Here is a 21778-nt window from a genome sequence, read left to right on the forward strand (position 1 = left end):
TCCTGCTGGTTGTAGGTGTGGGCGGGGCCCAATGGCCCTCCCTGCTGTAGGCCGTGCCGTGGGAGGTGGCCTTGTGCTACAGATAGTGACTTAAAGTCTAGGTAAGTTTCGCGGGGTGTTAGTTGCTCAGGCGAGGCCGCGGTCATCAGTGTTAACACCGTTGTTTGTGTTCGTGCGACTTGTGTGGTAGCCGGAAGTATGTACGCTCGGTGACTACCGCCGCGATGGTGAGCTGATGTGCGAGTTTATTTGGGCGATTTGCGGTGTGCGGGTGTGGACCGTGCGGGGCTGTGGCAGGGTCTGGCGGCCGTGGGTCCGGGGTCGGGTGTGTGGAATGGGCGGGTGGCGAGGAGACGTGGTGGTTGGCGTCTGAGGGTGCAGCTCCGCGAGGGAAGTGGAGCACAGGTGGCACTGATGCGGGAGCGAAGGAAAAACCAACATCAGTAGGTAAGATTCCATTGAGTAGGTGGAATTTACAAGGAAGAGTATTGTTTTCTGTTTAATTGTAAATTATTTGCACATCCATGGTATCATTGAAGTGAAATACGTGTACATACGTGTGAAGTGAAATACGTGTGTGTATATTTGGGTCCGGTGCAGCTGGTTGGGATTCTGAAGCCATTGCCAGCACACGCTGCTGCCTGTTCCTTTGGGATTTAAGGTGGTTTATGCTTGTGTTCTGTGGGAGTGAGGAGACTGTGTGGGTGAGTTTGTAGTGCAGAGCGTATGTATATGTGTTCGTGGGTTGTTGCCATTCAGTGTTTATTTGAGGATAAGTTTTGTGTGGTTGGAGACTGGGACGTTGTCGGTGGTTGTATGGGGAAATGTGGTGTGGTATATGTGTGTTTGTGGGTCTCCTACAGATTGTAGGATTTCATGGGCAGTGGTGGCTTTGTACCTGTCATATTAAAGAGTCTCTTGGAAATGTGTTTACATGGATTCTTAGTTGAGGTTTGTCTTTTTATAGAGTTGATGGGAATGTGACAAGTATGTCCGCATCTGTGTGTTGGTGATGTCTATGTGGATGTTTGGGGTTAAGTGGAAGACACGAGTGTGTTTCTTCAGGGTGGGGTTAAGTTTATTTAGCGGGTTTGAGTTGTAATTCAGATGTAGTCCAGGTGTTTGGGTTATGTGTTTGTAATTTAGGACTTTGGGATTGTTTGTGTATGTATGTTATTCCCCTGAATGTTGGCAGTTTGTAGTGTCAGGTTTGGAAGGGTTAGCTGCTTGTGCCTACTGGCAATATTGGGGAGAGTGTGTTTATTACTTTTGGTGTAGGGTCTCTGCATATTTTCTATGAAAATAAGTAAAGAGCTCTCAGGCACTACCAGTCACTCCCATATGTAGACCCAGTAGGAAAAAGCATACCTGACTGCTCCAGCAGTAGAAGATTTTCTCCTTGCCCAACAACAGCCCAGCCAATGGAAAACTGACACCACATCAAACTCTTGATCTTCTCCAACGAACTTTGATTCAAAACCGCTCCTCCCAACTTCCTCCTTTTATAAAAACAAGCATCTCTTTTTGTTCTCTAGGCTTGCCTATGGTTTGCCATAGTTTGCGTGTTCCAAATTGCATTTCCTCTGCTATTCCTGAATAAAGTAATTTTGCTGGTAAAATGGCTGGCTATTTTTAAGGTTGACATTTTGAAAAGTGGATGGGTCCTTTGTGCACTCAGGACATGCTGTATTGTTACATGTGTTTCTTTTGTGATTTCCAGGAGTTGTGAGCACATATCTGGGGGGTGAGGACAGTATGTGACTATTTCATAGGTATGACTGGCAGTGTGTCAGAAATGTGCAGGTGAATGGATTGTATGGTGTGGGCTTAATCTGTATTCTGGAAGATGGTGGAGTTATTGAGTATATGAGAGTGTGATTATGTGTATGTGGGTTATGTGAAGCTTTATGTGTATTGGGAGGTATAAGGTGGTTTGTTTTCACATTTGTAGTGTGCTGGGTAATTTGGGATATATTTGGGGCTTGTGAGAAATGTGTGTTGTGTTTGTATTCAAGGAGCATGGCAGATTGGATGAATATTTTTTATGGTGAGTGTTTGCATTTTTCATTAGGGGCTTATTAGTATCTATCTGGGAATATTTTTGTATTGACAGAGTAATGGAGTTATGTGTTTATACAGGGGAGTTGGAGAATTGTATTTGTATGTACTGAGGGTGCATAATATGGTTTTGTGAGTACTTAGGAATGTGGAAATTTGAGACCTTTCATTGGGGACTTCAGAGGGTTTTATGTGTATTTATATATGATGTGCCAGAGGTGTTTCATTGTTGTAGGAGTGTATACTAGTTTGTATGTACATTTATCAGCACACATGTGAATTTTGTAAGTTTATTCATAGGGTTTGGGGTTGTCTGGAATAGTCAAAGTTATCTCCTTTGGAGAATGCTAGGGTTTTTGTACATTTTGGGGATTGTTTGGGAAGTGTGGTGGTAATGTTGTATTCTGGAAATGTGAAGATGATGCATAGTGTTCTGGGTGATGTCTGTATTTAGAGATTTGGAGTGTGTGTGGGTGTGTGTTTGTGTTCATGTGTGGAAGTTTGAATGTAGAGTGCAATGATTGTTGGTGTTTTGTGTGTATCTGTGAGGGTTCTATGTATATTTATATTCATGGCTAGTTTGTATGTGTGTTCATGGGTTCAGGGATTCGCTTGTGTCACTTCTGGAATGTAATGGTTGCAGAATTTGGCTAGTTGGCTTATATGCATGGTTTCAGCATTTATGGGGTAGTCTTCTATGGATTTGGTAAATTAGGTTTTTTTTTTTGTGGCTGTGTGTGTATTTGGGTTCATGGTAGCTTATGGGGTGTGTATTCTACAAGATGTGGGAGGTTCAGTGTATATATTTTGAAACAGTCTGAGTAGGTTGTGTTTGTGTTCCGGAATGGTAGAGTATGTGCATTTTAGAGCTGTGATATTATGGGAATATTTTGGGGGGGGGGTTCATGAAACAACTGGGTACATGGTAGTTTTTGAGAGTCTATGTGTCTTTTCAGGGTATTCACTGTAAACTTTTGGGTAGCGTGTTCATTGTTCATGTTTGTATTTGGGCACCAGTTGTGTGTGTGTATATACTTGTAGGTATGGCATGTGAGTATTTGAGGTGAATCAGGTTTTGTCTGTAAAAATCTGGTTAGTAAGAGGTGGTTTGTAGTATATTCAGGGTGCAGGTAGAAATTGTATATATGTATTTAGGTATATGAAGGGTTGTATATTTTGGAGATACGCAACATTTTTATTTTGTATATTTGGGTAAAAGTTTAGGGTATTACTTGGGATACAAGTGAATTATGTGCACATGTTTTTGTGAATGAGGATAGGGTGCACTGGAACTGGCTTGTACTTGCTTGGAATAGTTAATGGTGCATATTTCTTCCCAGTTCTGTGACATCAGGTGGAATTAGTCATGCTGAGAATATGAACACCAGGCAAATTGTTAAATGCCACAGATTAACGCTTTACCACCTACCCCTAAAGATCATTTTATGAAACATTTACCAGAATTTAACCACTGGTGTATGGGGGTGTGGTGCGTGTGAAGCGAGAGAGAGAGAGCATGAGTGTGAAGCGAGAGAGAGAGAGAGAGAGAGAGAGAGAGAGCGTGCATGGGGGAGAGGGGCAAAGGGAGGGAGAGAGGAAGAGAGGGAGGCAGGGAGAGAGAGAGAGAGAGCGAGAGAGAGAGAGAGAGAGAGAGAGAATCCCAACCAGGCTCCATGCCTGGCATCATAACTTGAGCTGAAATCAGAGTCGGTTATGGTTAGAGTTAGCTTTTAGGGATTAGGGTTAGGGTTAGGGTATGTGTCTTGTATTTTGCCGCTCAGACCTCTCCAGATGGTTAGGGTTGGGTTTAGGATTAGGGTATGTGCATGCAGTACAGAAACCTCTTCAGAGAATAAAATCCCAGACTTCTGCTGGAGTGAGAGTAGACACAGTAGAAATCTAGGGTAGTTCTATTTTTAATTGTTTAAGGAACCTCCCTATGTCTTCCATAGTGGCTGCACCAGTTTGCATTCCCTCCAACAGTGCATGAAAGTTCCTTTATCTCCACAACCTTACCAACGCTTGTGTTTTTGATTTTAGCCATTCTGACAGGTTTGAGTTGATAATTCGTTGTGGTTTTGATTTGTATTTAATAATGAGTGATGTTGAGCACATTTTCATGTGTCAGCCATCTGTATGACTTTGGAGAAATGTCTGTTCATGTCTTTTGCCCATTTTTAAATTGGATTATTTGTATTTTTGGTGTTGGGTTTGTATGTTATCAGAGATGCCATTTGTAGATTGTCTTTTATTTTGTTTCCTTTGCTATGTTGAAGATTTTTATTTTGATATACTCCTAATAGTTAATTTTCTTTTGTTTCCTTTGCCTCAGGAGATATATCTAGAAAGAAGTTGTTACAGCCAATATCAGAGACATTACTACCTATGATCTTCTCTAGGATTTTTATGGTTTCAGGTCTCACATTTAGGTTTTTAGTCCATTTTGAGTTTATTTTGTGCATGTTGTAAGAAAATGGTCTGGTTTCATTCTTTTACATGTAGCTGTCCAGTTTTCCAAACACCATTTGTTGAAGATCTTTTCATAGTTTAAATCTGAAAATCTATACCTATTAATTTTCCATTCTCCTCTCTACCCCACACCTGGCAACCATTATTTTTTCTCTTTGTGAATTTGACTACTCTATATACATCATATAAATGGAATCTTAAAGTATTTGTATTTTTGTGAGTGGCTTATTGAATTTAGCCTAAGGTCCTCAAGTTTTATCCATGTTGTAATACATTAGAGAATTTCATTGCTTTTAAATGCTAAATAACATTTTGTTTTATGTATATAGCACATTTGCCTATGTGTTTATTGGTTGGACAATTGGGTTACATCCCACATAATGTGACTAATTCTGCTCTGAACATGAATGTATAAATATCTCTTGAAAACCTTGCTTTCGTTTCTTTTGGGTGTATTCCCAGAAATGCAGTTGCTGGGTCCTAGCATACTTTTATTTTTAATTTATTGAGGAACCTTCTTACTGTTTTCCACAGTGACCATATCATTTTATATTCCCAATAGTGCAAAAGGGTTCCAATTTCTCCAAATCCTTGCCAAATCCTCTCATTTTCTTCCAGTAGCCATCCTGATAGGTGTAAGGTAGTATTTCATTGGAGTTTTGATTAGCATTTCCCTAATGATAAGTGATGTTGAGCATCTTTTCACATGCTTATTGGTCATTTGTTTATCTTTTTTAGAGAAATTCTATTCAAGTTGTTTGCCCATTGTTGAATCAGTTTTGTTTTGTTTTCTATCAAGTTTTAGGAAATTTCTACATATTCTGGATAGTGATTCCTTATCAGATGCATGATTTACATGTTTTCTCCCATTCTATATGTTGTGTTTTTATTTTGTGGATAGTGCCTCTTGATGTCAAAATGTTTAAATTTTCTTAGTGTCCCAAGTTCGTCTATTTTTTGTTGTTCCCTATGCCTTTGGTTATCCTATCCAAAAAATCACTTCCAAAGCCAGTGTCATGAAGCTTTAGTCATATGTTTTCTTCTAAGAACTTTATTATTTTAGGTCTTACATTTGAGTTCTTTATCCATTTTGAGTTAATTTTAGTATATTGTGTTAGGTAAGGGTCCAGCTTCATTATTTTGCATGTGAATATCCAGTTTTGTTGAAAAGGCTGTCCTTTCTCCATTGAATAGTCTAGGCACTCTTGTCAAAAATCATTTGACTTCATATGCAAGGGTTTACTTCTGGGCTCTATATTTGATTCCATTGGTCCATATTGTGGTTTCTTTATGCCAATACCACACTGTTTTGACTCCTGTAGCTTTGTAGTAGGTTTTGAAATCAGGAAGTGTGAGTTTTGTTCTTAAGATTGTTTTGGCTATTCAGGGTCTCTTGAGATTCCATATGAATTTTAGGATAGGTTTTCCTATTTCAGAAAAGATAATCATTGATACTTTGGTAGGTATTGCATTGAATCTGTAGATTACTTTGGGTAATATTGACATTTTAACAACATTTAATCTTCTAATCCAGGAGCATGGGATGTGTTTCTACTTATATCTTCTTAATTTCTTTCAGCAACATCTTGGAATTTTCATTAGCTTTCATTGTCTCCTTGATTAAGTCAATCCCTAAGTATTCTTTTCTGGTGCTATTGTAAATGGACTTGTTTTTGTAATTTCCTTTTCAGATTGTTCATTTTTGCATGTAGAAATGCAACTGGTTTTTTGTGTTGACTCTATATCCTGATATATTGCTGAATTCATTTATTCTAACAATTTTTGTGGTATCTTTCTTTAAGGTTTTCTACATATAATATGTTCTCTGCAAACAGATAATTTTATTTCTTTTTATTGCCTGATTTCTCTGGCTAGGACTTCCAGTGCCATGTTGAATAGAAGTTGTGAAAAGCATCTTTGCGTTGTTTCTGATCTTAAAGGAAAAGTTTACAGTCTCTCACATTTGAGGATTATGTTTGCTTTGGGTTTTTCCTTTATGGCTTTTATTATGTAGAGGTAATTTCCTTCTATTCCTATCTTGTTAAGTGTTTATATCATGAAAAAGTGTTGAATTTGGTAAAATGTGTTTCCTGCATCAAATCAGATGATCATGTGGGTTTCTTCATTCTGTTAATATGGTGTGTTGATTGAATTTTCTATGTTGAACCATCCTTGCATTACAGGAATAAATCCCACTTAGTCATGCTGTATAATCCTTTCAATATGCTGTTGAATTCTGTTTGCTATTATGTTGAGATTATTAAGTGTTTATGAAAGATACTAGTCTCAGTTTTCTTCTGGTGGCTTTTCTGGCTTTGGTATCAGGGTTATGTTGACCTCACAGAGTGAGTTAGGAAGTATTCCCTCCTCTTCAATTATTTAGAAAAGTTTGAGAAGGATTGATTATTCTTTCAATGTCTAGTGAAATTCACAATTGAAGCCATCAGGTCCAGGGTTTCCTTTGTTGGGTATTTTTTTATTAGTAATTAAATATCCTTACTAGTTATAGATCTATTCAGATTGTTTGTTTCTTCATGATTTTGTTTTGATATGTCTTGTGTTTATAAGAATTTGTGCATTTCACATGACTTATCCAAATTTTTTGTGTACAATTGTTCCTTTATTCTCTTACAATCCTTTTTATTTCTGTAAGGTCGTTCTTATTGTCCCCACTTTCATTTCTGATTATTATTTCTGATTATTTGAGTGTTCTCTTTTTTTCTTAGTCCACCTAGCTAAATGCTTGTCAATTTTGTTGATTTTTTTCAAAGAACTAGTTTTCAGTTTCATTGATAATTTTTTTATTCTCTATTTCATTTATCTCTTTTCTTTATCATTTCCTTCCTTCTGATAGCTTGGGTTTAGTTTGTTCTTTTTTTTAATGTTTGTTTATGTACTTAGGAGGGGTAGAGAGTGAGGGAGAGAGAGAATCCCAAGCAGGCTGTGCGCTGTGAGCACAGAGTCCAACGTGGGGCTTGAATTCATGAACTGTGAGATCATGACTTTAGCCAAAACCAAGAGTTGAATGCTTAATCGACTGAGCCATCTTGGCACCCTCTTTTCTTTTTCTAGTTCCTTAAGTTGTAAATTTAGGTTGTTGGTTTGAGATCTCTTTTGTTTTTTAATGTGTTCATAGTTAGAGATTTACCCCTTAAGCACTGTTTTCATTGTATGCCGTAAGTTTTGGTGTGTTGTATCTTCATTTTCATTCACAGCTAAGTATTATCTAATTTCTCTTGTGATTTCTTCTTTATCCACTGGTTGTTTAAAACTGTTTAATTTACACAATTTTGTGAAGTTTTCATTTTTTATGTTACTGATTTCTGTCTTCATCCCACTGTGGTTAGAGTAGATACATTGTATGATGTCTGTTTCTTTAAATCTCAAGACTTAATTTTGTTCCTAACATAGGGCCTATCCTAGAATATGCCCCGTGAACACTTGAGGAAAAATGTGTATGCATTTGTTGTTGGGTAGAGTGCTCTGTATATGTTAGATTCAGTTGGTTTATTATGTTGTTTAAGTCTTCTGATTCCTTATGTTCCATCTGGCGGTTTCATGCATTATTGTGAGAGGGATGTTGATGTCTCCAACTATTATTGTAGGACTATTTCTCCCTTCAGTTCTGTCAGTTTTTGCTTCATATACTCTGATGGTCTCTTATTAGGTGCATAGATGTTTACAATTGTTTTATTTTGCTGTGTTGAACTGTTTATTAATGTATTATGTTCTTCACTATCTCTTGTAACTGTTTATTTAAACTCTATTTTGTCTGAGAAATAACAAGTGCTGGTAAGGATGTGGAGAAGAGAGAACCCTCATGCACTGTTAGTAGGGTTGTAAATTGGTGAAGCCACTGTGGAAAGCAGTACGGAGGTGGCACACTCCCACTCTCACCGCCACTCAGCTGCTGGCAGGTGGCATGGGGATGATGTGAACATGTCTTGTAACTCACCTACAGGAAAGTTGCGAGGATCCCACCTGGGAAACGTGATCAACTTTGTAAACATTTAAAATGGCAAGAGAGAAATCTTATAAAATAATACAGCAGGCCTAACTATCATAAAAATATAGGCCTGTACATCCATGAGACCCAAGAAAGGTTCATTAGATCAGCTAGACTTTATGAAGTGGAATGTGCATTTCTAACTGCAGCTCCCTAAATATCGCTTAAAATTTCACAGATTTGTATATCTGGCCTACATTTTTGTTTGGGTCTTAGATACCTGATAATACAAATATCAAGGCAATAAAAAAATTAGTTTTCTTGTTTCATGTTCTGTAGAATAATTATAAGTGTTCTGAAAATTATACAGATTTAAAACTTGAAGACAGTTTTGGACAAAGAAAATAATCAGTTTTGGTTTTTCCACTTATCTGCCAATTGAGTAGTTTTAGAGAATAGAGAATTGTGACGTTGTATGAATAGCCTCAGCATAAACAGAATGCCATTTTAACGTAAAAATCCTCTCTCATAACTGATGGACCAGAGAGCCTTTCAAATCCAAGAGGTCTTAGGACTTCTGGCAGAGCTATGCCTTGGGTGCCTTAATTATCTCAGTCACTCCTGAGATTGACAGTGCAATGATGCCCTGCCATATCATTCATGTATTCAAGTCCAAACCCCAGAGTGACCCAGCTGAGCATAGGCATGTGGTAGGTTTTTCTAACATTCATTTTTATTTTTATAAACAAAATCTTTTAGAATGACTTAGAACTTTAGGTGTGTAGGATTTTTCTTTTGTTTTTCTTTCATTTTTACCTGTCTGTCCCCAATTGTCCCCCCCCCCCTTTTTCTTTCTTTGGGTGTTCACCTATTAGCTCCTGAGTGGCCCCTGTTGTGAGTGCTGACCACCCTTTCTCAGGCATTGCAGTCAGCGTCAGGTGGGCTGGGATCAGCATCCAGGAGAACAGTGATGGCAGCATCCTGATTTTGCAACAGTGGTTTTGAGGGGGTTTTGAGCAGACTCATAGTATGCTAATGGGCTCTGGCATTTAGGAGTGCCCAGACACATTGACCAGGAGATTTGTGATCTTAAGTCAGCTGAGAAACGTCCTCAGGTATCTTGAGGGGATGAGAATGAAGTGCTCCTTCCCCTTGACAGAGATTCTGTCCTGGGAAGATTCTGCTCAGGCCTTTATGAAGTTTTCCAACCAGCTTCTTCTGAGTTCTCTGCACTGTTCAGTTTTAGCAAGAGTCCTGCTAAGTCAGTTCAGCTGGAGTCCCCACCCTTGGTATCTGGTTAGATTCCTCATCCTCCACCATCCCCCAGGTGGTATCTGATCCCCCTGGCCTGCCTCCAGCAAGAATCATGTGAGGTCTGTTTAGCCCTGGTCCAGGACAGGCTGGGATCATACACACACTTCTGATGTTCCTTCTTACCAGACCTTATGGCGACTTCTGAAACTTTGTATGAAGTCCCCCCATTCTCCTAAAGCTGGACTTTGACCCCTATCATAGCAGCTCTGACTGACAGAGGGCTTGGTGGTCAGGCTGCAGGGACTGTGGAATGTGGGATGAGTAGGGGTAGAGTGAGCACAAGCAGACACAGAGGGTTTAGTGGTCAGAAGAGATGCAGGACCACGCGCCGGCCAGAGAGGCACTGGGACATGCTGGGGGCACACTACCCATTCACTGTTGGCGGTAGTAAAACCTGTATAGTTTAGGTCCTGCTTAATGAACACACATTACAAGGGAGATACTCCAGGGTTTGAGGAGCCTGTGAGGACTACAGAAAATGCCAGCTCGACACAAGTGACAGCACACAGTTGTTAAAGCATTAGCCATCCTCTCCCTTTAACTTGCACAGAACAGCTTCTAAAGCACACGTTCGCTCTGTAAGCACTTTCACGCCTCTCTTCTAGTCCAAGACGGTCCTGCAGGAATGCCTGTCCTAGGATGGCCTGCCTCCTCTACCCTCAGTGGAGTGGAGGGAGTGGCTTCCAGTGAAGGAATGATGCTGCTGTCTGCCCATGTGTTAACGTGGGTGCACGCATGTTTCTGTGCATGCACACCTGAGGGATTGAGGGGTGGAAGAGTGCAGTATGTCTGTTTGGTTGTGACTGCATGAAGGCACAAGGGACTCTGTATAAGTGCTAGTCTCCAGCATGTCACAGACCTAAGGACATGCACGTTTCATCACCTGTAAGTCTGGACCTGTGTTGTCCAGTACGATAACCACAAGTCACATGGGGCTATTTGAATTTAAGTTTAATTAAAATTAAAATTTAAAATTTAGTTTCTCGGTCACACCAGCCACATTTCAAAGTGTTCAATCCATATATGGTAGTGGCTGCTGTATTGGACAGCACAGATATAGAACATTTTCATTATTACAGAAACTTCTACGGGACAGCCCTGCCCTAGACTGTGTGTTTGTGCACCCATGTGTTTTTACGTGTCCTAGTTCATGAATGTATGCATTGGTTCATGTGCTGCTTGCATCTGTGTACCCAGAAGTGCCTTCTTGAGTTCACATCTCTATGTATGCTGCTGGCTCTGCAGATGAGATAATGGCTGCAGGGAGTCACATAAGGTTAGAGGTCCATTTTGGACAGAGTTCGACTCTCTGAGCTTCAGTTTCCTCACATGTAAAATAGCAACAGTAATCCTTTCCTGATGCTGGGTTGTTGTAAATGAAGGTGTGCTGATCATTATCATCCTTATTTCAGATATAGAAGACCTCTTAGAGATATATTCGAAAATACAATGTGAGTGATTGCTGTGTATGACACCCTTATAATGATTTTTCCTGAACATCTCTAGTGGCAAATATGTTATTAATGGTCACCTCCAGATGCTGGGAGAGTTGCTCATTATCCTGAGCTGTAATCTTCCATCTCTGCCAGCCAACACTAGTTTTCCTGTCAGCATACATGCAGTTTTCATGATAGTCCTTGAGTTATTGGAAAGCAGTGTCTTGTCCAAATCTTCTCTACCAAAAGATCACTTCTACGCTTCTTGCCAATGTGATAATCTCTTCTGGTATGTCATGTTTGTAAAGATCCCTTTGCTCCTTGCTTCCAAAAGTGTGGGCCCATCAGACTCCCTTAAAGTGGGGTCTGATTGGGCTATCAGTATTTGTACTCATTAGTAGTTAGTTGATAATACAAACAAGTTTTGCTAAACCTATTGATGATTTCCAAAGGCTACAGTTGAAAGTTGAAAATTAGTAAAGTTCTCTTGTTAGAAGAAGAATGTGCTTTCCTGTTAATTAGAAACATTCCACATTGGTCAGTTTTCCTGCCCGTTATTAAAGAGGACTGGAACAAATATACATGTATCTGCTCTTAACGAAGCTAAAAGGAATAAAGTAATATCATCAAAGATTTTGTTTATAGCAGCTCTATCAACAATAGCCAAATTATGGAAATAGCCCAAATGTCCATCAACTGATGAATGGATAAAGAAGATGTGGTTTATATATACAATGGAATACTACTTGGCGCTGAAAAAGAATGAAATCTTATAATTTGCAACAACGTGGATGGAACTGGAGGATATTATGCTAAGTGAAATAAGTCAGAGAAAGAGATACCATATGACTTCACTCATGTGGAATCTAAGAAACTTAACGGGAGGGTGGGTTAAATGGACAATGGCATTAAGGAGGGCACTTTTCGGGTTGAGCATTGGGTGTCATGTGAGAGATGAATCCTGGGTTCTACTCCTGATGCCAGGTATGCTGTATGTTAGCTAACTTTAAAATAAATTAATAAAGTCCTAGCTAAAATCTAAAAACAGAGCCATAAAACCTGTTATCTGTCCTTTCCAGAAGGAATTTTGAGTTCAGGAATAAATGGAGCCCAAACCATGTTGGGGAGAGTTACAAAGTCTTTAAGTCATCTTTGAAGACCAGAGTTTCTAATGGTCCACTCTTCACAAGAATTCATACTGATTTATAGAACTGTAGATTAATCTGATTCATAGAACTATGAATTTGTACTGATTCATAGAACCATGAATCCACATGGACTCCTAGAACCATGTCCTACTGATATCTTCAATTCCACTCCAGCAGCAGAGTACATTATAGCCTTCCTCCTTTGCTTTGTTTGTAGTTTCTTTTTTTAATGTTTGTTTGTTTGTTTGTTTGTTTATTTTGACAGTGCAAGCACATGTGTGGGGAGAGACAGAGAGAGAGAGAGAGAGCAGGAGAGAGAGAGAATCCCAAGCAGGCTCTGCACTGTTAGCACAGAGCCCAACGCGGGGTTTGATCTCACGAACAGTGAGATCATGACCTGAGCTGAAATGGAGAGTCAGACACTTAACTGACAAAAGATATACCCAAGTGCTCCTCTCTCTGTTCCTTCAACCCTATTTCCATTTCCTCGTCTTAGCCCCTTGTCCCTTCCCAGCTCTGTCATCTCATTGGTTTTTAGTTTGTATTTTCTTTAGGGTTTTTTTTTTTTTTTGCACATGTGATAGATAACATGTATATTTTCTTGTTTCCTGTTCCTTCTTGTATGAAAAGTAGATACTTCATGAGGAAGTTTCTGCCTTTTAAGTCTAATCCAATACCTAGACAAATGAGAGAATCTAAACATTTAGCACCTTCAGGGGAACACATAAGGAATGAAGCTTCTAAAACTAATCTGAATTATGGACTCTACTTTCTATTTTTCTCTATCTGTAAACATTCTTGTCCTGCATATGGGTGTCCAAAGGCACTTACCATTCAACCTACGTGTAACCACAAAACAGCGGTAGCCATCCTGATGCCACTCTGGTGTGTTGAAACACTCATCTCTGTTTCTAAACTAAGAGTGTATGTAAACTTAGAAACTTCCTCTGATAGGCAGACACAAAAGTTCAGGTTAAGCACATGGATCTCTGATGCCACTCATCCCCAAGATTCTGTGACTCTTGTTCCCATGGTGTCATGGTTCTAATATTCCAAACTGTAGGAGACTCATTTTACTGAGACATTTACAGGAAGCCTCACTCTCCTGTCTTGACCTTCCTCTGCCAAAGTTTCACAATGGGTGGAATGGGCTACCCAGTACAGAAGAGCACCTTGAAAATAGGAGATCCCATGTACCTGAGGAAGGCCCTTGTGAACAACCTTGGAGAGGAGAAGAGGACTAGACTCCACATTCAGAAACTCCAAAAGGCTTTAAATATCCGGTTCAGGGAGATTGATAAAGAAAAAGCAGCCCTGAGGAAGTTTTTGGGAAAGCTTCACAAGACAACTGGCTATTTTGCTTGACTGCCCTTCTGGTGACCGGTGCCACTATAGGTGAAGAGCTTATGGAAAAGCCTCAATATAAAACACATCTGTGTCCCATGTTATCTCTGTGTGACCCAAGAAAGCAGTACAAGGAACCACTGAGACAAGGTGGAGAAAAAAGACTATACAGTGGAAGATCCAAGTGGAATGTCTACAAGGGAGTCAACAGATATCACCTACAAAAAAGAATAAGGCCTTCTTGTTTCTAGATGATCCTACAATTCCCATAACTTTACAACTGGAAGTGGTAACATGCAGTGCATATGCTATTTCCATTCAAACTTTCCTTGAGACAAGAATAAAGCTTAGCTATTGTAGAGATCTTTGTTATATTGATCGTGGAATGCATCATATATTTGCCTTTTGTTCTTTTATCATTGATATAACTGTTATTTTCCTGTAGTTTAATAGCATGAATAAAAGTTGAGGCAAAAATTAGGAAAAGCATAAAATCTTGAATCTATAAAAGAACTTGATTCAAATTTCTTTGCCATGTATTGTGTGATTCTGGACTTAGAAACTCCTTTCTCTCATTCAAGATGGAAATAACACCTCCATTAAAAGATTGCTTTAAGGGTTAAATAAGATACTGTATATACAGGGCATATTGCAGACACCCTCAACATAGTAATAGCTAGTATTGTAATTGATTCTGTTTTAATTATTCCTGTGTAATAGAGCTCTGGTTTTATTCCTAGTTCTTTTACTAACATCCTAGGTTTCTAGGCAAGTCTGTTTCCATCCTCAGGCCTTAGATTTTGCAAGGTTGTAATGTGAGAACTGGACTGGACCATCTCCAAAGCCTCTTCCACCTGTCAGCTACTTAACACAGCACTACTTCAGAAGGTGTCTACAGCACAGAGAAAGGATCCAGCAATCAGAATGCATACCTAGGTGACTTTAGAGGCTTGGATACATTTTCTTTTCATCCATGACTTACCAATCACATGTTTTAAATTTTTTTTCAATGTTTATCTTTTTTTTTTTTTAGAGAGAGAGAGACAGAGACAGAGCATGAACAGAGGAGGGACAGAGAGAGAGGGAGACACAGAATCCAAAGCAGGCTCCAGGCGCCAAGCTGTCAGCACAGAGCCTGATGCAGGGCTTGAACTCATGAACTGTGAGATCATGACCTGAGCTGAAGTTGGACTCTTAACCAACTGAGCCACCCAGGTGCCCCTCACACGTTTAAAGGTAAATGTTATTCAAGTATGTATATTCTTAGCAGCCTCTTGTGATGTATTTTCTGGGTGACTGCAGAGCAAATGCAGCCTACTTCTTGAAAGCCTTTGGGATTGAGTTGTATGTCTTTATTACCTGTTTAGCCTCTGCTGTCAAACAGACATGAATTCTGCCAGATATTGCTATTTGATACTAGGTAAATTAGCTAACACTTCAATACTCTCTGTGTACCTTAAGTTGTCTCGGTTTTCAACTGTACAATGGGAATAACCATACTTCAGTTGGAAGATAGTTGTGATGTCTTCTTGTGATACTGTATATATAGATAGATGTTAGCACAACGTCTAACGCATCGTAGGGTTTCAATACATGGAATTTCTAGGAATAGGCAACAACTGGAGCTTCTGAGCTAAGAAATGGCGTTATGGACTGTATCATTACTCTTGAAGCTCAGATAAGATGACCTGCTTAGCTAGATCACAGGCACACGCAACAGAAATGTGTATATGTGTATTCAAAAAAGATGAGAAAGATCTAAAGGTAGAATGTAGTGAGTTTGAGGATTCCAAGGCTGATCAAGGAAAAGACATGACCACAGACAGCAGTAGCACACAGTAAGCTTTATTAGGGTGGTGCTTTCATAGGTTACATGAGGGGCAGAGTCCCTCACAGAAAACCTTCCAGAGGCAGTGGCTCAGGACTACTGCCCAGAAGGGGGAACAAGGCAAAGGAACTCCTGGGAAGGAGGGGTATTGGACGGGGGCTTAGGTGTCTAGGCAGTGTTCCTCAGCAACAAGATGGGAAGTGCATTGGTTTGCTTGGGCTGCTGTAGCAAGGTGCCACAAATTAAGTGGCTTACACACAAATTTATTCTCATTTCTGGAGATCTGGGGTCAAGGTATCGGCAGTGAAAGTTTTTCTGGAGGTCTCTCCTTGGCTTGCAGGTGACTATCTTCTAGGGAGTCCTCACAGGGTCGTCCACGTGTGTGTCTGTGTCCTGATCTCCTCTTCTTATAAGGAGACAGGTCGGATTAGGGCCCACCCTGATGACTTTATTTTACTTTAATTAGTTCTTAAGGATCCTAGCTGCTAATAAAATCCCATTCTGTGGTACTGGGGGTTAAGATGACAGCAAATGAATTTGGGTACATTCGTATGTTCTGAAGAGCAGCCGCATAGTAGGGTCTTTCATGGCCCCAAGGTTTGCTTTGTCTGTAGCTAGCAGATGTTAGGTGTGGTTTCACAAGGTATGCAAAGCAGGTGGGCTCTAAATGGGCTTATTTGGACTATATTTAAAGCATAAATGTAAAAATTTGAGCTTGATAGTAGTATGTTATGAACTAGAGGTCTCAGCCTGCTGTGAAGAAATAAACAGCATAGGAGCCAATATATGGGGCGTCTTTGATTCACTTAACACTCCTTCTGTTGGCTCCGTGTTCGTTTTACAATTGAAATTGTGTGTTACTTTATAATGCCCAAGTTTGGAGCCAGTGATAAAGCACTCTAAGGACCCCCTATCCTACAAAAGCAAGATTTCAAAGCCCATTTACAGCCAGCTGCAGGGAAAGCCCAGAGAATAGATCAGAAATGAAGAGTTTGACTTGTTTGATCTGTTTAGTCAGTAGAGTGACATTCTGGTCCCATTGATACATGTCCCTGGCTATCTGTAAAGCTTGATGAAGATTACCAACCCACATACAGCAAGATGTGTGAGCAAGTGCACGATCCCACCCCTCTTTAATAGCTTATAAGAAATCTAAGTCTTTGCAGTTGTGTAACACTATGGTCCTAAAGTACATGGACATTCAGCCAAGAGTTCCTGTCCCTGGGCCATTTAGTTTCTGTGGATAATTCCTTGGACACAGCTGTTTGTTTCTTTTACCTGTTGTGAGGTGCCCTGCACGCCTGGTGTCCTCAGAATTGGTGCTCAGAATTGGTGATTCTAGAGTGGTTAGCACCAGGGGACTGGTGGGAGAACTCATTTTGGCATTGGAGAATTTTGGCTGGCATGGTTTGTAAACACAAGTACTTGGGGTTCCCTTGCTGAGTAAAAACTCTAATGGGATTTTAAGCCATATCCAAGTACAGAAAGTACTTTGCAGTGTTGGATGGGGGAAAGCTTATGATGGGGAGGCTGTTTGACTCTTTTAGGTCCACCAGACTCCCTCTGCTCCCTGTATGCTATATGTTCCTGAGAGGGGTGAGTTTGTGTGGCTCAGTGAGATTCCAGGTGGTGTGAATAGGAGCATATAATTACGGTCTAATGGTCATGGATGGTAACTTCATACTCAGCACCCGGGTCAACTAAATGGGTTTTGTGCTTAGTCCACCATTGCCCACACATTTCTGTGGCTAGCCTCACGCAGATTCATTGGATTTCAATGCTCTTGTTGAGGGGAGTAGGTTCACGTCGATGAGTGAAGTTTACAGGAGACTTTGGCAATGGGAGAGCTATTATTCTTATGTGCACCTAAATCAAGTTGTCAGAATGAAGTCCAGCATGCGAGTAGGTCTGTTTAGGTATATATTGCTGTGGCTAAGGCTGTACACAGGTTTGGTTTGGTGAGCGGTTGTATATTCCTTTTTACTCAGATTATTGTGCCTTAGGGATTGAGCTTCCCCCTGATTGCCAGTAGTAAGGAGCATCAGTGTGCTTCCATGAGTGTGGGATGAGTTTCACAGGTGCTCTTGGTGGTTTGAAAAAAGGTTACTTTAGCTGTGTACCAAATTTGAGCCTCATCATGGGGTACTCACACATGGGATCCTCACAGGTGGGCCAAGTTATTTCAAAAATAGACATCAGTTGTATACACATCCATCCCGTTTTTGCCCATTTATGAGAATGTTGCTGTGTTTCACTGTAGGACCACATGCTCCACTTGTCTCTATCTAGGGCAGATGTTTGTACAGCTTTTGTAGCTTCAGGGGTGGTACCTTGGGAAGTGGTGGTGTGATCACACCAAGAAATTTCCTCCCAGCTTCTCTTCCTTGCTGTTTTTTCATTATTGTTTCTATCTTCTGTAAGGTGGGATATGTACGGTTTTTATAATTGAGATATAATTGACATGTAATATTAGCTTTAGGTAAACAGCATAATGATTTAATATATGTATATATTGTAACATCATTACCAAAATAAGTTTAGTTAACATCCATCATCTCACAGGTACGATTTTATTCTTTTTTCTTGAGATGAGAATTTTTTCAACGTTTTTATTTTTTTTTTTTATTTTTGGGACAGAGAGAGACAGAGCATGAACGGGGGAGGGGCAGAGAGAGAGGGAGACACAGAATCGGAAACAGGCTCCAGGCTCTGAGCCATCAGCCCAGAGCCTGACGCGGGGCTCGAACTCCCGGACCGCGAGATCGTGACCTGGCTGAAGTCGGACGCTTAACCGACTGCGCCACCCAGGCGCCCCGAGATGAGAATTTTTAAGATCTACTTTCTTAGTAACTTTCAAATGTACAATATTGTTACTTGTAGTCAGCATGCCACACATTACGTTCCCAAAACTTATTTATCTTCTAACTGGAAGTTTGTGCCTTAAATAATTCTAACATAGTTAACATACAGTGTTATATTAGTTTCAGGTGTACAATACAGTGGTTCAACAACTCCATGTGTTACTCAGTGCTCACTAAGATATGTGTACTCTTAATCCCCCTTCACCTATCTCACCCATCCCTCCACCCACCTCCCCTATAGTAACTATCTGTTCTCTATAGTTAAGAGTCTGTTCCATGTTGTCACAAATACCTGAACTTTCTTCTTTTTATGGGTGCATAATATTCCATTATATGTATATGTATGCATGTACCTATATATATCTGACAACATAGTTATCCATTTATATAACAATGGATCCTTAGGTTGTTTCCATATCTTGACTGTTGTAAATAGTGCTGTAATGAACGTGGTAGTGCTCATATCTATTTGAGATAGTGAGTTCATTTCCTTCAGATAAATAACAAGAAATGGGATTGCTGAATTATATGGTAGTTATATTTCTAATTTTCTGAGCAATCTCCATACTGTTTTCCATAGTGACTGCACCAATGTACATTCCCATCAAGAGGATGCAAGCATACCCTTTGCCACCACTTACTTAGTCTTCCTGGTAATAGCCATTCTAACTGCTGTGAGGTAATGTCTCATTATAGTTTTGATCTACAATTCCTGATGATTAATGATGTTGAGCTTCTTTTCATGTATCTGCTGGCCATCTGTATGTCTTCTTTGGAAACATGTCTATTCAGATCCTCTGCGCATTTTTTCATTGGATTGTTTGGTTTTGCTATTGAGTTATATGAGTTTTTATAAACTTTGGATGTTAGCCCCTTATCAGATACATGATTTGCAAATATCTTCTCTCATTCTGTAGTTGCCTTTTCATCTTCTTGATGATTTCCTTTACTGTTCATAAGCTTTTTAGTTTTATGCAGTTCCATTTGGTTATTTTTTGCTTTTGTTGTCTTTGTTTTTGGTTCAAATCAAAAAAAGCATCACAAAGATAGATGTCAGGGAGCTTACACCCTATGTTTTCTTGTAGTACTTTTTAGGATTTCAGGTCTTATATTCATATCTTTAATCCATTTTAAGTTAATTTTTGTGTATGGAATAGTTATCCAGTTTTCCCAAAACCATTTATTGAAGAGAGTGTCCTTTCCCCGTTGAATATTCTTGGTTCTCTTGTCATAAATTAATTGACAATATGTGCATGAGTTTATTTCTGGGCCCTTTGTTCTGCTCCATTGATCTATGTGTCTGTTTTTATGTCAATACCATACTGTTTTAATTACTACAGCTTTGTAAGATCATTTGAAATCAAGGAGCATGTTACTTTGTTGTTCTTTCTCAAAATTGCTTTGGTTATTTGGGGTATTTCGTGGTTCCATACAAATTATAGGATTGTTTGTTCTATTTCTGTGAAAAGGCCATTGGAATTTTGATATAGGTGGCACTTAATCTGTAGATTGCTTGTAGTGTGAATATTTAAACATAGTAATTCTTAGCTAGGAGCATGGAATTTCTTTCAATTTATTTGTGTCTTTAGTTTCTTTAAAAAAATTTTTTTAATTGTTTTTAATGTTTATTTTTGAGAGAGAGAGGGGGAGGGGGAGAGAGAGAGAGAGAGAGAGAGAACGAACACGAAGGGGGTAGGGGCAGAGAGAGAGGGAGACACAGAATCCGAAGCAGGCTCCAGGCTCTGAGCTGTCAGCACAGAGCCCAACACCAGGCTCAAACTCACAAACCATGAGATCATGACCTGAACCAACTGAGCCACCCGGGTGCCCCTTAAAAATTTTTATTATGTTTATTTTTGAGAGGTAGAGAGAACATTAGTGGGGGAGGGTCAGAGAGAGAGGGAGACAGAATCCAAAGCAGGCTCCAGGCTCTGAGCTGTCAGCACAGAGCCTGACGCGGAGCTTGAACTCATGAACCATGAAATCATGACCTGAGCTGAAGTCGGACACTCAACCAACTGAGCCACCTGGGTGCCCCTTAAAAATTTTTATTATATTTATTTTTGAGGGAGAGAGAACATTAGTGGGGGAGGGTCAGAGAGAGAGGAAGACAGAATCCAAAGCAGGCTCCAGGCTCTGAGCCGTCAGCACAGAGCCCGATGTGGGGCTTGAACTCATGAATTGTGAGATCATGACCTGAGCTGAAGTCGGTGCTTAGCCAGCTGAGCCACCCAGGTGCCCCTAATTTAATTTTAAATTCCAATATAGTTAACATACAGTGTTATGTTAGCTTCGGGTGTACAATACAGAGATTCAACAGTTCCATATATCACCCTGTGCTTATCAGACAAGTGCATTCCTTAATCCCCATCACCTCTTTCTCCCATACCCTCACCCACCTCCCCTCTGGTAACCATCAGCTTGTTCTCTATAGTTAAGAGTCTCTTTCTTGGTTTTTCTCTTCATTTTTGTTTGTTTGTGTCTTAAATTCCACATACAAGCAAAATCATATGGTGTTTCTTTCTCTTATTTCGCTTAGGATTATGCTCTCTAGCTCCATCCATGTTGTTGTAAATGGCAAAATTTTGTTCTTTTTTATAGATGAATAATAATCCAGTGTGTGTGTGTACCACATCTTCTTTATCCATTTATCTATTGATGGATGGTAGGGGTGCTTCCATACTTTGGATATTATAAATAATGCTGCTATAAACATGGGGGTGCATGTATCGCTTTGAATTGGTTTTGTGTGTGTGTGTGTGTGTGTGTGTGTTTTGGTAAATACCCAGTAATGCAATTATTGGATTGTAGAGTAGTGCTATTTTTATGGGTTTTTTTTTTTGTTTTTTTTAACATTTATTTATTTTTGAGACAGAGACAGAGCATGAACAGGGGAGGGTCAGAGAGAGGGAGACACAGAATCTGAAACAGGCTCCAGGCTCTGAGTTGTCAGCACAGAGCCCGACGCGGGGCTCGAACTCACAGCCCTCACGGACCGCGAGATCATGACCTGAGCTGAAGTCGGCCGCTTAACCGACTGAGCCACCCAGGCGCCCCTCTATTTTTATGTTTTTGAGGAACCTCCCTACTGTTTTCCACAGTGGCTGCACCAGTTTGCATTCCCACCCACAATCCAAAAGGTTCCTTTTTTTCTACATCCTTGCCAACACTTGATCCCTTCTTATATTGTTGATTTTAGCCATTCTGGAAAGTGTGAGATGATATCTTATTGTAGTTTTTATATGCATTTTTCTGGTAATGAGTGATGTTGAGCATCGTTTTATGTGTCTGTTGGCCATATGGATGTCCTCTGGGGAAATGTCTGTTCATGTCTTCTGCCCATTTTTTAAATTGGGTTATTTATTTTTTGAATG

General features: G+C 39.9%; 1 long non-coding RNA gene across 1 annotated transcript in view; it reads left to right on the forward strand.

Annotated features, from left to right (window-relative positions):
• Nucleotides 1–14390: 14390 nt before the first annotated feature.
• Nucleotides 14391–21778, forward strand: part of LOC147574648 (uncharacterized) — a 37198-nt gene continuing 29810 nt past the window's right edge. The window contains exons 1-2 of the long non-coding RNA XR_015243378.1: nt 14391–14651; nt 14749–14951. This is a non-coding gene — a long non-coding RNA (uncharacterized LOC147574648). The remainder of the gene's footprint in view (nt 14652–14748; nt 14952–21778) is intronic.

Source organism: Puma concolor, chromosome D4, assembly GCF_028749965.1.
Source record: "Puma concolor isolate L17-30 chromosome D4, mPumCon1.1.hap2, whole genome shotgun sequence".
NCBI classification, from domain to species: domain Eukaryota; kingdom Metazoa; phylum Chordata; class Mammalia; order Carnivora; family Felidae; genus Puma; species Puma concolor.